This window comes from Acinonyx jubatus, chromosome C1 (assembly GCF_027475565.1).
Source record: "Acinonyx jubatus isolate Ajub_Pintada_27869175 chromosome C1, VMU_Ajub_asm_v1.0, whole genome shotgun sequence".
Taxonomy (NCBI): Eukaryota; Metazoa; Chordata; class Mammalia; order Carnivora; family Felidae; genus Acinonyx; species Acinonyx jubatus.
In genome coordinates, this window is record NC_069381.1 from 86,317,918 (window position 1) to 86,329,597 (window position 11,680).

Consider the following 11,680-nt stretch of genomic DNA (forward strand, 5'->3'; position numbering starts at 1 on the left):
AAATAAAAACTAAATAACAAAAAATTCTACATAATACAGAATTCTAAAAATATTTCTTAAAACATTTATTGTACTTTATCTGATTGAATAGAACACCATATCCAATCTAACATGATATGTGTAAATACTTATTAAAGATTGCAAACTGGGAAAATATTCATTACTTTTCAGTTACTAAGGGTATGATTGTTATTAGCAGAATGACTGTCTACAAGTTTTAAATTAAGAGGTTTAAAAAACAATTATTTGGCCTAAATAGAACTTAACCAAATAACCAGTTTTAACTACTGGGGCATATCATATGCCAGTCTTAAATTAAATAATCTCTGTTTTATCCCAGCCAAGTAAATGAAAAAAGAAATAGCATAGGACATTTCAAGGGAAAGAGATTGTAGTGACCTTCCCTAGGGCAGATCCTAGATGAAAATTGCAAAGTTAGTAAAGGTGTTTTGTTTAAACCTTTTTTGATTCCTTATGGTAAATCTCCAGCTGAGGGAGTGATTCCCAGCTCTGTCTGCACATTACAACCTACTGGGAAAGACTTGAACACATAAGGCTGTTTGGCCCAACTTACACAGGATCAGTCAGTACCTGGTCCAGAAGAAGGGCACACCTCTGTATTGTTTAAAAGCTCTCCAGGTAGTTCTAGTGTGGACCAGTTAGAGAACCTCTAATCAAAAGGCAACCAGAAACCCCGTATTCCTTCTCAGTTTTCCACCGTGCTGTTACTGAAGCCTGAATCCTAAACATTTCAAATGAAGCTAATACTCTGCACCTTGCCCTGCTGATTTCTTACTGATAAATGTCGCTAGTAATTTGTTTTATATTTTCAAAGCCTCATTAGGTTAGTGGCCTGCTAATTACATATCCCAATTCATAATAAAACACTAATGGGTGAAAATGATTTAATGTGTCCTGCCTTTCTAATTAATGAATTTGCCTTTTAACCTAGTATTTAACATATCCTAAGGCATGAATGGATAAATAAAGTATGAATTTTAGTCATTCTCACATACCTACGTGGAAAGACTTTAACTCTGGTGGGACACTCACCTTTCCTTAAAAATTTCTACATAAGGATGATTTTAAAGGGAGCTCACTATCATGCCCCCTTTATTGTCACAAAACCACAGAGAAAGGACAGAGATTGCAGGATGAATATAGAGTAAGAATATGTAAGGAAAATATCATAAGAGGTAACTAAGTTGAAGATTCAGGTAATATAATATGGGAATCTGTGCTTGTCACTATGAGTATTTTCAAACCATGTTACCTGCTTTATTTGAAACCATTTTGATTTCTTGTTTCATGAAAAGCACTGTGATGGAGAAAATTAGATAAAATGCAGTCTTTTTCCTTAAAGAGTATAGATTCTTTCTAGGAAAACATGAAAATTTTAAATAACTATATAAATTTATAAGACAGCAGTGCTAGAAAAGTCAAAATGTACCACACAATCAAAGGTCATACAAATATTAGTCAATTGATTAGGTGGATAAAATTATTTAATCATGAAAAGGATTGTCTCTGAATTTGGACAATAGCATAGAAAGTGTCACTTTCATTAAAAATAGAAAAATTCATACAGATAAATGAAAATTATCCTTTTTATAGGATTTTCTCATAGTTATTATATCATTAAAGTAGAATTGTATGATGCTACTTGCATAGTCATTAGAAAGACTTCATTTTAAAATTTAATGCATTTTAAAATTTCACTACTCCATGTTAGGAAGAATGATTGGATATTTCAGGGGGAATCAACGATGGTTCATGTAATGATAGAGGTTTTTGCTCACTGCTAAGAATGATTGAAAAAAGAAATATGGATATAATTAATTTGTTGGTATGTCTCCACCAGTGGTAAGGAAGGAGGTTGGCCATTAATTGTAGTCCCTGGTTTCAAATTCTGGTCAATCATTTATTTTCTGTTGACCTTGAGTAAGACACTATTCTATGCCTCAAGTTGTTTGGCCATAAAATGAGGATTGTGTTTATCTTTACCTTACTGGTTTGTATTTAAGAGAGAGGAGTTTAAATGAGTTTATGAAAGTAAAATCTTTAAAAAGCACATGGGACACAGTAAGCAATATATAGATATTGGTATTACTAAATAAATATGCAAAGCTACATATGTTTCTATTTTATCTACAGTTAAAACTATACACATGTAGTTATGGTTTCAAATGACAATCTCTCACTCAAAATAATTTACAAGGTTTTACTGTTCAGAGTGTCCCATGCCTTTTTTCCCTGCCCTGTGATAAGACATTGTAATATTTTGTAAATTCAGTTTGAGTCATTGTGCTTTGTCCCATTGTATTGATCTGATATTTTCTGTTGATTTGTATCATAATGTCTCTGTCTCTCTGGATGACCTGTCAATCTTTGAAAGTCTTGTTACTATAATTTATTTCATGTCTAATCCATGAAATTAAGTGTTTATTGCCTATATTTTTATATCTACTCTATATTAACCTTCAGAATATCCAGTTGGATGAGTATATTCTCCTTTTGTAGATGGGGAAGCTTGGCCTAAAAAGTTAAGTAATTGATTGCAAATTACTCATTAAATGTCTGAGTCAGAATTCAAATTCAGACAGATCTGTCTAATCCCAAAGTTTATATCCTATTGGTCTGACCTCCCCAGGTTTCCTCTTGGTGCTCTAATTATCAACCATACTTCTCAGTTTGCTTTCTTTCTCATTCATATGTCTGACCCCTACCTTTCACATTTAATTGCAAGTATGAATTGATGTAAAAGTTTTAGCTAGACAAATATACAGGTTAAATGCAATTATCTTATTATTTATCTGTAACATGATATAGATCATGGAGCTATAGTTTCTGCCTAGCAATTTAGTCAACAAGAATTTTCATAGAGAACTGGGACATTTTCTTAGTAAATAATTTTGATTAATAAATGTTTAGAGCAAGAAAAGAATTCCTGTTCTATTGAAATAATATGAGTGTATGAGGACTTATTTTCAAATTATTATCATTTTCCATCTGCTTTTTAAAAATTATTTAAATTTTAGTTAATATACAGTGCAATATTTGTTTCAGAAGTAGAATTCAGTGATTCATCACTTACATACAACACCCAGAGCTCATCATAACAAGTCCCCTCCTTAATACCCATCACCCATCTGGCCCACCTCCCACACACCTCCCTCCATCAACCCTCAGTTTTTTCTCTATTATTAAGAGTCTCCTGTGGTTTCTTTCCCTTTCTTCTGATTTCCTCCTCCTTCCCCTATGTTCATCTGTTTTCTTTCTTAAGTTCCACATATGAGTGAAATCATATGATATTTTTCTTTCTCTGATTGACTTATTTCCCTTAGCATAATACATTATATCTCCATCCATGCCATTGCAAACGGCAAGTTTTCATTCTTTTTAAGGGCTGATTAACATTACATTGTATATATATGCTATATCTTCTTATCCATTCATCAGTTGATGCACATTTGGACTCTCTCCAGTTTGGCTATTGTTGATAATGCTTCTATAAACATTGGGGGTGTATGTACCTCTTCTAATCTGTATTTCAGTATCCTTTGGGTAAATACTTAATAGTAAAATTGCTAGATCATAGGGTAGTGCTATTTTTAGTTTTTTTGAGGAGCCTCCATACTCTTCTCCAGTGTGATTGTACCAGTTTGCATCCCTACAAACAACATATCTGATAAAGGGTTAGTATCCAAAATCCATAAAGGACTTTTCAAACTCAATACCCAAAAATCAAACAACCCAGTTAATACATGGGCAGATGACAAGAATAGACACTTTTCCAAAGACATCCAGATGGCTAACAGATACATGAAAGGATGCTCAACTTCACTCATCATCAGGGAACTACAAATCAAAACCACAAAGAATACAAGATACCCCCAATGCCATATAAGTCAGTAAAAATATTAAGCTAGACATTTTTAGTTAATTGAAAAAGGCTGAGTAGGGTTAGTGTGAAAGAAATTCCCCAAGAGTCACAGACATAGGATAGTTATGTCTTTGCAGAGTGTTTTCTCTAGGAACCCCACCAGGTGCTTGGGGAATATCAGGGAGAAATCTGAAACAAACCAACAAAACCAAAAAACAACTTCCTTCATGGTTCTTGCTGGGGTTGCAGAATGATAGCCACTGCCAAAACTCTACCCAGACCCTCTCTCTCTCTATTTCCATTGAAATAAAAGGTTTTTCTGCAGAGGATTTTGTGATTAGGAAGACAACCAAATTCATAGACCAGGTACAGAGTGGAAATTCATTGCAACTGAAGGTGGGAACTGGTGGCTGTCATTCCTATCTGAGATGCATCCCAAAATTTTTAATCTTCAGGAGTTAGGGCCTCAAAATTGTAAACTCAGGGCACTAGTGGAGAAGCACTGCAGTTAATGAGGGAAACAAGGAATTTTTAAAAAATGTTTCTACTTTGAGAAGGAGCTAGAGAATGTGCTAGCCCTAGCTTTGCATCTGGAGAAGAGATCGGATACTTAAAAAGGGCACATGCCTGAGATCAAGGTTCATAGTGTCTGCTTAAGACTAAGGCTTATCAGAGCATCAAACACCCCTACCAACTCCCTATCAACAAGCTGACATTCATCCAGTACAACTAACAGTGGGGGACACCTGTGAGAGCTGCAAGACACAGGCTTTCTCTAGGGGGAAGTGCAAAGGAAAATTCAAAACTAAGTGGAGAGACAAACAAAAGATATCACTAATGGAATCTAGACTCCGATGCACTGAGGATAACCAAAACAACAACAAACCCAGCCCTACATCACAACCAAGTGAGGTTCATCCCAGGAATGCAAGGCTTGTTCAATATTGAAAAAAAATGTTTGTTTGTGTTTTTTACCATGTTAACAGAGTAACCAAATAAGAAAAAAAAAATTATTGTAGCAACAGATGAAGAAAAAAGCATTTGGAAAACTCAGACATCTGTTCCTGATAAAGGCTCTCAACAAACTAGAAGCAGGGTACTTCCTTAATCTCATAAAGAACATCAACAAATCCTCCAGCTAATATCATATTTAATAGTGAGAGACTACTTTCTGCCTCAGATCAAGAATAAGGCAAGGGTATCTCCTCCCCCTACTCATATTCAATGTTATGTTGGTTTGCTAATGAGATAGATTTTCAGTAAGGCAAAAGGAAAAAGGAAAATAAAGAGCATATAAATTAGAAAAAGAGAAGAAGTAAAACTACATCTATTTGCAGAAGATATGATAGGCAAAAGATATAATTGTCTATACAGATAATCACAAAGAATCTAAAAAAGGGCTCCTAAACTTTAAATATGTGCAATTCATTTTATGTCAATATTTTTTAAATGGCTTTAAAAATTGCAAGCCAACAAAGCATATTAATTTGCCATGTGGAGTCATTTGATAATGACTCATTAAATATTAAAATATGCTTCCTAAAGTCCCAGCCAGTTCCTACTGTAGTCACCTGCCTCCTCTTTCCTTTCAACATGACAGATGGTTCTATGGCCTTCACCAAGGACTTCCTAGAGGGTGGAGTGGCCGCAGTAGACCTCCAAGACATAGTAGAGCCCATCCATTGGGTCAAGCTGCTGCTGCAAGTGCACAGTGACCACAGGCAAATCACTGCAGATAAGCAGTACAAGGGCATTATAAACTGTGTGGTTCATATCCCCATGGAGCAGGGAGTCCTGTGCTTCCAGCGTGGTAACCTGCCCAATGGCATCAAATACTTCCCCACCCAGGCTCTCAACTTTGCCTTCAAAGATACATACAAACAGAGCTTCCTGGGTGGTGTGGACAAGAGAACCCAGTTTTGGCACTACTTTGCAAGGAATCTGGCATCAAGTGGTGCTGCTGCAGACCCATCCTTGTGTTTTGTGTATCCTCTTGATTTTGTCTATACCCATCTAACAGTTGATGTGGGCAAAGCTGGAGCTGAAAAGAAATCCCGAGGCTTCAGTGACTGCCAGGTTAAGGACTACAAATCTGGTGGGATGAGGGGCCCGTACTAGATTTTAATGTATCTGTGCAGGATATTACCTACCAAGCTGCCTACTTCAGTGTCTAGGACACTGCAAAGGGAACACTTCCAAATCCCAAGGATGTTCACATCTTCATCAGCTGGATGATAATACAATCCATCACAATGGATGCCGGGTTGATTTCTTGTCCATCTGACACTGTTCACTGCCATATGATGGTGCAGTCAGGGCACAAAGGAGGTGACATCGTGTACACAGGCAGGCTTGACTGCTGGTGGGATATTTCTTGCAGTGAGGGAGCTGAAGCTTTTTTTGAGGGTGTATGGTCCAGTGTCCTCAGAGGCATGGGTGGTGCTTTGGTGCCTAACTTGTATGATGAAATCAAGTTCACGGAAGTTAATTCCGAGTTTTTCCCCCTGTGAACAGGCATGTTGTATTATGTAACATACCTAGAGCATTCTTGACAGACTATTGGCTATCTGTCAGTGGCAACTATTTACTGGTTGAAAATGGGGAGCAATAATATTCATCTGACCGGTTTTCTCTTAAAGCTATTTCTATGATGATGACTCTCAATTATATTTTTTATTTCAGTCACTCCTGATAAGTAAATTTGAAGAAATAAAAAATATCTGAAATTTTAAAATACCTCTTAAAAACAACTACTTGTACTTTTTTCATAAAAAATATTGATCCATTTTTTTTTCAAACAAGGGACAGATTCAAAAATTCTTTGTAACTAATTCATTAAAATGGTATGATTAGGTCCCAGGAATATACTTATCTTATTTTCTTTTGAAAGGGCCTGGTATTTAACTAAGACACTATCACCCTATGAAGGCAAACATTTAAAATGGAAAGTTCTCTGGGGCGCCTGGGTGGCGCAGTCGGTTAAGCGTCGACTTCAGCCAGGTCACGATCTCACGGTCCGTGAGTTCGAGCCCCGTGTCAGGCTCTGTGCTGATGGCTCAGAGCCTGTTTCCGATTCTGTGTCTCCCTCTCTCTCTGCCCCTCCCCCGTTCATGCTCTGTCTTTCTCTGTCCCAAAAATAAATAAAAAACGTTGAAAAAAAATTAAAAAAAAATGGAAAGTTCTCAACTATATTTCAATTCTTTTTTACACAATTTTATTTCAGTATAATCTTTTTTAAAGAATGGCCCTAAATTTCCTTATTAACTTTCTCAGAATGTCCCTGATTTCAGTAATCTCATATTTATTTGTGTACAGATTTTTCTTTGGCTTTATCTTACTGTTAATCTTAACTATTACCTTACTTGCATACCACCTGTTATAATTGTTTCACTATGATTTAGTCCCTTTTCCATTTAGCACTGGGAGTAACTTTGTGTTTAGTGCTCTAACCTTTTAGTGAACCTTCTACCATAATTCACCTACAGGTATGAAGTAGCTAAGAAATCAGCTTTATATTTAAATACCCAAATTACTTAAAAGAACATCAATAGGTTGCTCTAGATCATGTGTCCCATATAGACATTGCCCATTTTCCTAACCAATAATATTAGTTTGTAAAGGTCTGCATTTCTTAAGAGAAATTGTTACTAAGTAATGTTTCCATCTTCTTAAAACTATTTCAATACTACTACTTCAAATGTTTTCACTCAATAGCTCTCCTAGGGCTCTCTGAACTTTCTAGTGGAATATAGAATCATTTAATTTTTTTAAAAAAGTAGCTAAATAGGGGCACCTGGGTGGCTCAGTCAGTTAAGCATCTGACTTTGGCTCAAGTCATGATCCCATGGTCAGTGGGTTCCAGCTCTGCATCAGGCTCTTGTGCTGACAGCTCAGAGCCTGGAGGCTGCTTTGGATTCTGTGTATCCCTCTGTCTCTGCCCCTCCCCCCACCTCTCTCTCTCTCTGTCTCTCTCTCTCTCTTTCTCTCTCTCTCTCTTTCTCTCTCAAAGATTAATAAACATTAAACAGATTTTTTAAGTAGCTGAATATATGAGCAAATATCAGTATATTACAAGTAAAAGTGAGATGAAGGATGCATCTCTTCCTAATTGTATTGACAGGTGCAAGAATTCAAGTGTTTTCCACAGATCATCTAAACTTAATTCTGTAGAGAAATTGACCATCTATTGTTTGTTACATGAACACTTCCTTTTGGGTCATTGAAATTATTAGAATACTATTTCCTGGAGTGTCTGGGACCACTTTCTCACTTTGACTGTAACCTATGTAGAGGAGTGAGTACAATTGGTTATGTGTACATAATAATTTTATAGACTCCATGCAACCTGACTTGAGATAAACTTTTGGGTTTAGAGGAACAAATTATTCATCATGTCTACTAAATTTTTACCTTATTTTTTGAGCTGTAGATATAGCTCATTCATATTCATATTCCCCCTCAGTACGTAAGACATTGTCTTTCATAGTAAGTGAACCCTGAATAAAAATTGTCAGGACCGGTCTTTCCTCCCACAGTTAGAGAAGTCTACTAACTTTGTTTTTGAAGTACATTTGTCACCTAAGACCAGTGATTCAATAGCTGCTTCTCTCATCAAGAAAAATATCAGCAATTGTGAAACCATTTCCTCAGCCCACAGTAATGAGATAGTAAGTACATTTTACTAAAAGAGATGCAACACATTTATTCTCTAAATGTTTTAAGTTTTAAACTTCAGATAAGTCAGAGCACTAAATATTTCAAATCTAAATGTTTTATTCCTTTGTTAAATTAGTTTTATACAACTATGACAATATCTATTTAGCCTATAGTAAGGAACTATAACAACTATGTTGTTATATTTACTCTACATGTTTTAGCAAATCAGTGCTATAAACCAGTACACATTCATTGAATAATGTCTACGGGCAGACAGTAATGCTATTCACCACATTTCATGGTGCCATATTCTAGGAAACTCCTGAGGGGATTTTCCTCGGGTGTTTTCAGGACCTGAAAAATATTCTTATATAGAATAAATGGTGAATTTTATGGCTGAATTAATCTGATTAAAATAGCTGACTTTGTTTCATTTTTTTCAGGTGATGTAATTTGTGACTTACCTCTGGCTAGTGTGAAGGATGTGACAGTGTATATTTGTATAGTGATCTTGCCCCCTGGCTTTATCTTCTTTTTGTCCTCTTGTTTTTCTTACATCATAAGTATCTTCATTCACACAGAGCCTAAGGCAGACTTGCCTGGTAATAGTGCTATTCCTGCACTTCAAAATGGCGACAGTAAAACTATGAGACAATGTCAATATGGAATGTATCAAGCCTGTGACAAGTATTTGTCTGAAGGAAACAAATAATGGAGGGGATTGGCAGATGCTCTGCTTCTGATTCTCATGAGCAGCATAAACACGTGAGCTTCCTTCTCCTGAGGTGGACAAGAGCTGTTGTCTGAAGCTAGATTTACTATATTTTTACCATTTTGTTGTCCATATTTTCAGTACAAGCTCATGTGGCCTGAGGAAAGAGGCCCTCTTAGAAAGTATGTGTCAAAAACCTAAAACTCTAATGACCTTATTTCCTACAATTAAATATAAACTCTCCAAAAAAGCTCTTAGTACATTTAACATTGCAATTAGGTGTTTCATCCATACTGTTCATCTTTATTTTTAGATACCTTGTAAATATATAGCTCATTTACTCCACCAATCCCTTATTTATCCATTTATTCAGTTAACATGTTGATATTTGTTAGTTTTATAAGGTAATGGTTATTTAAAAAACTACCATTATGTGTATAATTTAATACTGCCAGCATTATCCCTCTTCTACATTATTATTTAAGATTAAAAATGTTAAGTTCCTGAGAAAACCAGTAATGCTTGACTCCCAGAGGAGTGACTGGTAGTAACTCCTAAGTCAAAATTAAAATACTTTTACTTTTGTGCTAATGAGCTATTATAAAAGAAGAAGAGACTAAGAAATGCCAATATATTTAATTTGTAAATATTTTATGATGTTTTATTTTTATGTTTAATCTTTGTTTTATAATACTACTTAGAATGTATTTTAGTTCAAACAACTTTGAAGAATGGAAGTGAAAGTTCATTAAAATGTTACTCTGGGGAGACATTAATAAACAAGTTACAATAAACATTATCTATGTTATATTGAACTAGAAAGCCAGAACTCACACTTCCAGTAAGTTAGAGCACGCTATTCTATTATGTGAAGATGTATGAATCCTCATGTCAAGATGTTTGGAGGGAACCCAGATAAAAACAAAACAAAATGAAACAAAACCATCAATTAGCCTCACTAAGTCCAAGGTAAGACAGGACCAGCTGAGTGGAATGATTATTCATGCCAACAACTGGGTAATATATATATATATATATATATAGAGAGAGAGAGAGAGAGAGAGAGAGCGCGCGCGCACTCTGCAACTCAAGATGTGGTGCATTATACTGACATCATTTGGAAGCATGCAAAATAGCAATACTCCTCCTCCTTACTGAATCCCAATGCATTCTTACCAAAATGCCCAAGTAGTATGCATGCACATTAAAGTTTGGGAAACACTGCCATAAATACTATGGAGACTAAGACAGAGATACAAAGATTGTTAGCCTCCCAGAGAGGACAAATGGACTCACAAAGAGTAATTAAAGAAATGTTATTGAAGGGACTTGCTATGGGCTGTTATTGTGTACCTCCCCTCCCCAGAAATTCCCATGGTAAAGCCCTAGTACTTCAGAATGTGTCTGTATCTGGAGATTGGGATTTTAAAGAGGTAATAAAGTTAAAATGAGGTCATAAGAGTAGGCCTTAATCCAATGTGACTGGTGTCCTTAGAAGAGGAAACATGGGCACTGTTGGGAGACCATGAGAAGATATAGGGAGAAGACATCCATCTAGAAGCCAAAGAGAGAAACCTCAGAATAAAGAAACACTGCCAACACTTTGATTTCATAGTTCTAGCCTTTCGAATTGTGAGCAAATAGATTTCTGTTGTTTAAGCCATTCGGTCTCTGGTACTTGTTCTGGCAGCCCAAGCAAACCAATACAGGTCTATTCGTGAATGTGTGGACGGAGTACTCACAGAATAACAAATCCGAGAACTATCTCCACTCCTAGGTCCAAGGGCAGCTGTAATTGTAGGAAAAGATTGCCTTTGTAGAAGCTATGGCCTCAAGAAGTTGAATGCAGCTGCCAAAGAATTATAGGCTGGCAGGAAAGAAGCATGGAAAATAAATATCCATAACACTTACTACTTCTGTCCTTCAATTTTCTTGTTTGTCTTAATTGGCAGCCAGAGGGCAAGTGTGTTCTGATGATGCAGTTTGTGTAAGTTAGCCTCCTGGGGCAAAAACAGTAGACAATGATGTGAAGTAGACTGGAAGAGCAAATAGAAATTATGCAGCAGAATTGCTTATCTTTCTTCCTTCCTTTTAAGTAAATGATCCTCATATTACTTCAGAGTAGGAAAACACCCAGCTAAATGACTGCTTTTCTAGTCATTTAGACTAGTCTAGTTCCTCTGCATCTATCAGCATAACCACATGATTAACTTCTTTTTCAGATATGAATAGAAATTGTTGGGTGGAGCTTCAAGGCATGCTCCTTGAGAAGGGATATAGCTAGCTGTGATGAGCTGTTTGTCCTCTCTCCCTTCTTGCTGAAGCCTGTAACTGATCTGACTGATGCTCTGACAGCCATCTTGGACCATGGCGTGACCTTGCAGCTGGAATTCAAGAGCAGATATATGGAAGGGATTTGGGTCTCTGAT

The 11,680-nt window shown here is 36.2% G+C and overlaps 1 pseudogene; it reads left to right on the top strand.

Moving 5' to 3' along the window:
* Positions 1–5,476: 5,476 nt before the first annotated feature.
* On the top strand, positions 5,477–6,680 carry LOC106967059 (ADP/ATP translocase 2-like; annotated as a pseudogene).
* Positions 6,681–11,680: the final 5,000 nt, after the last annotated feature.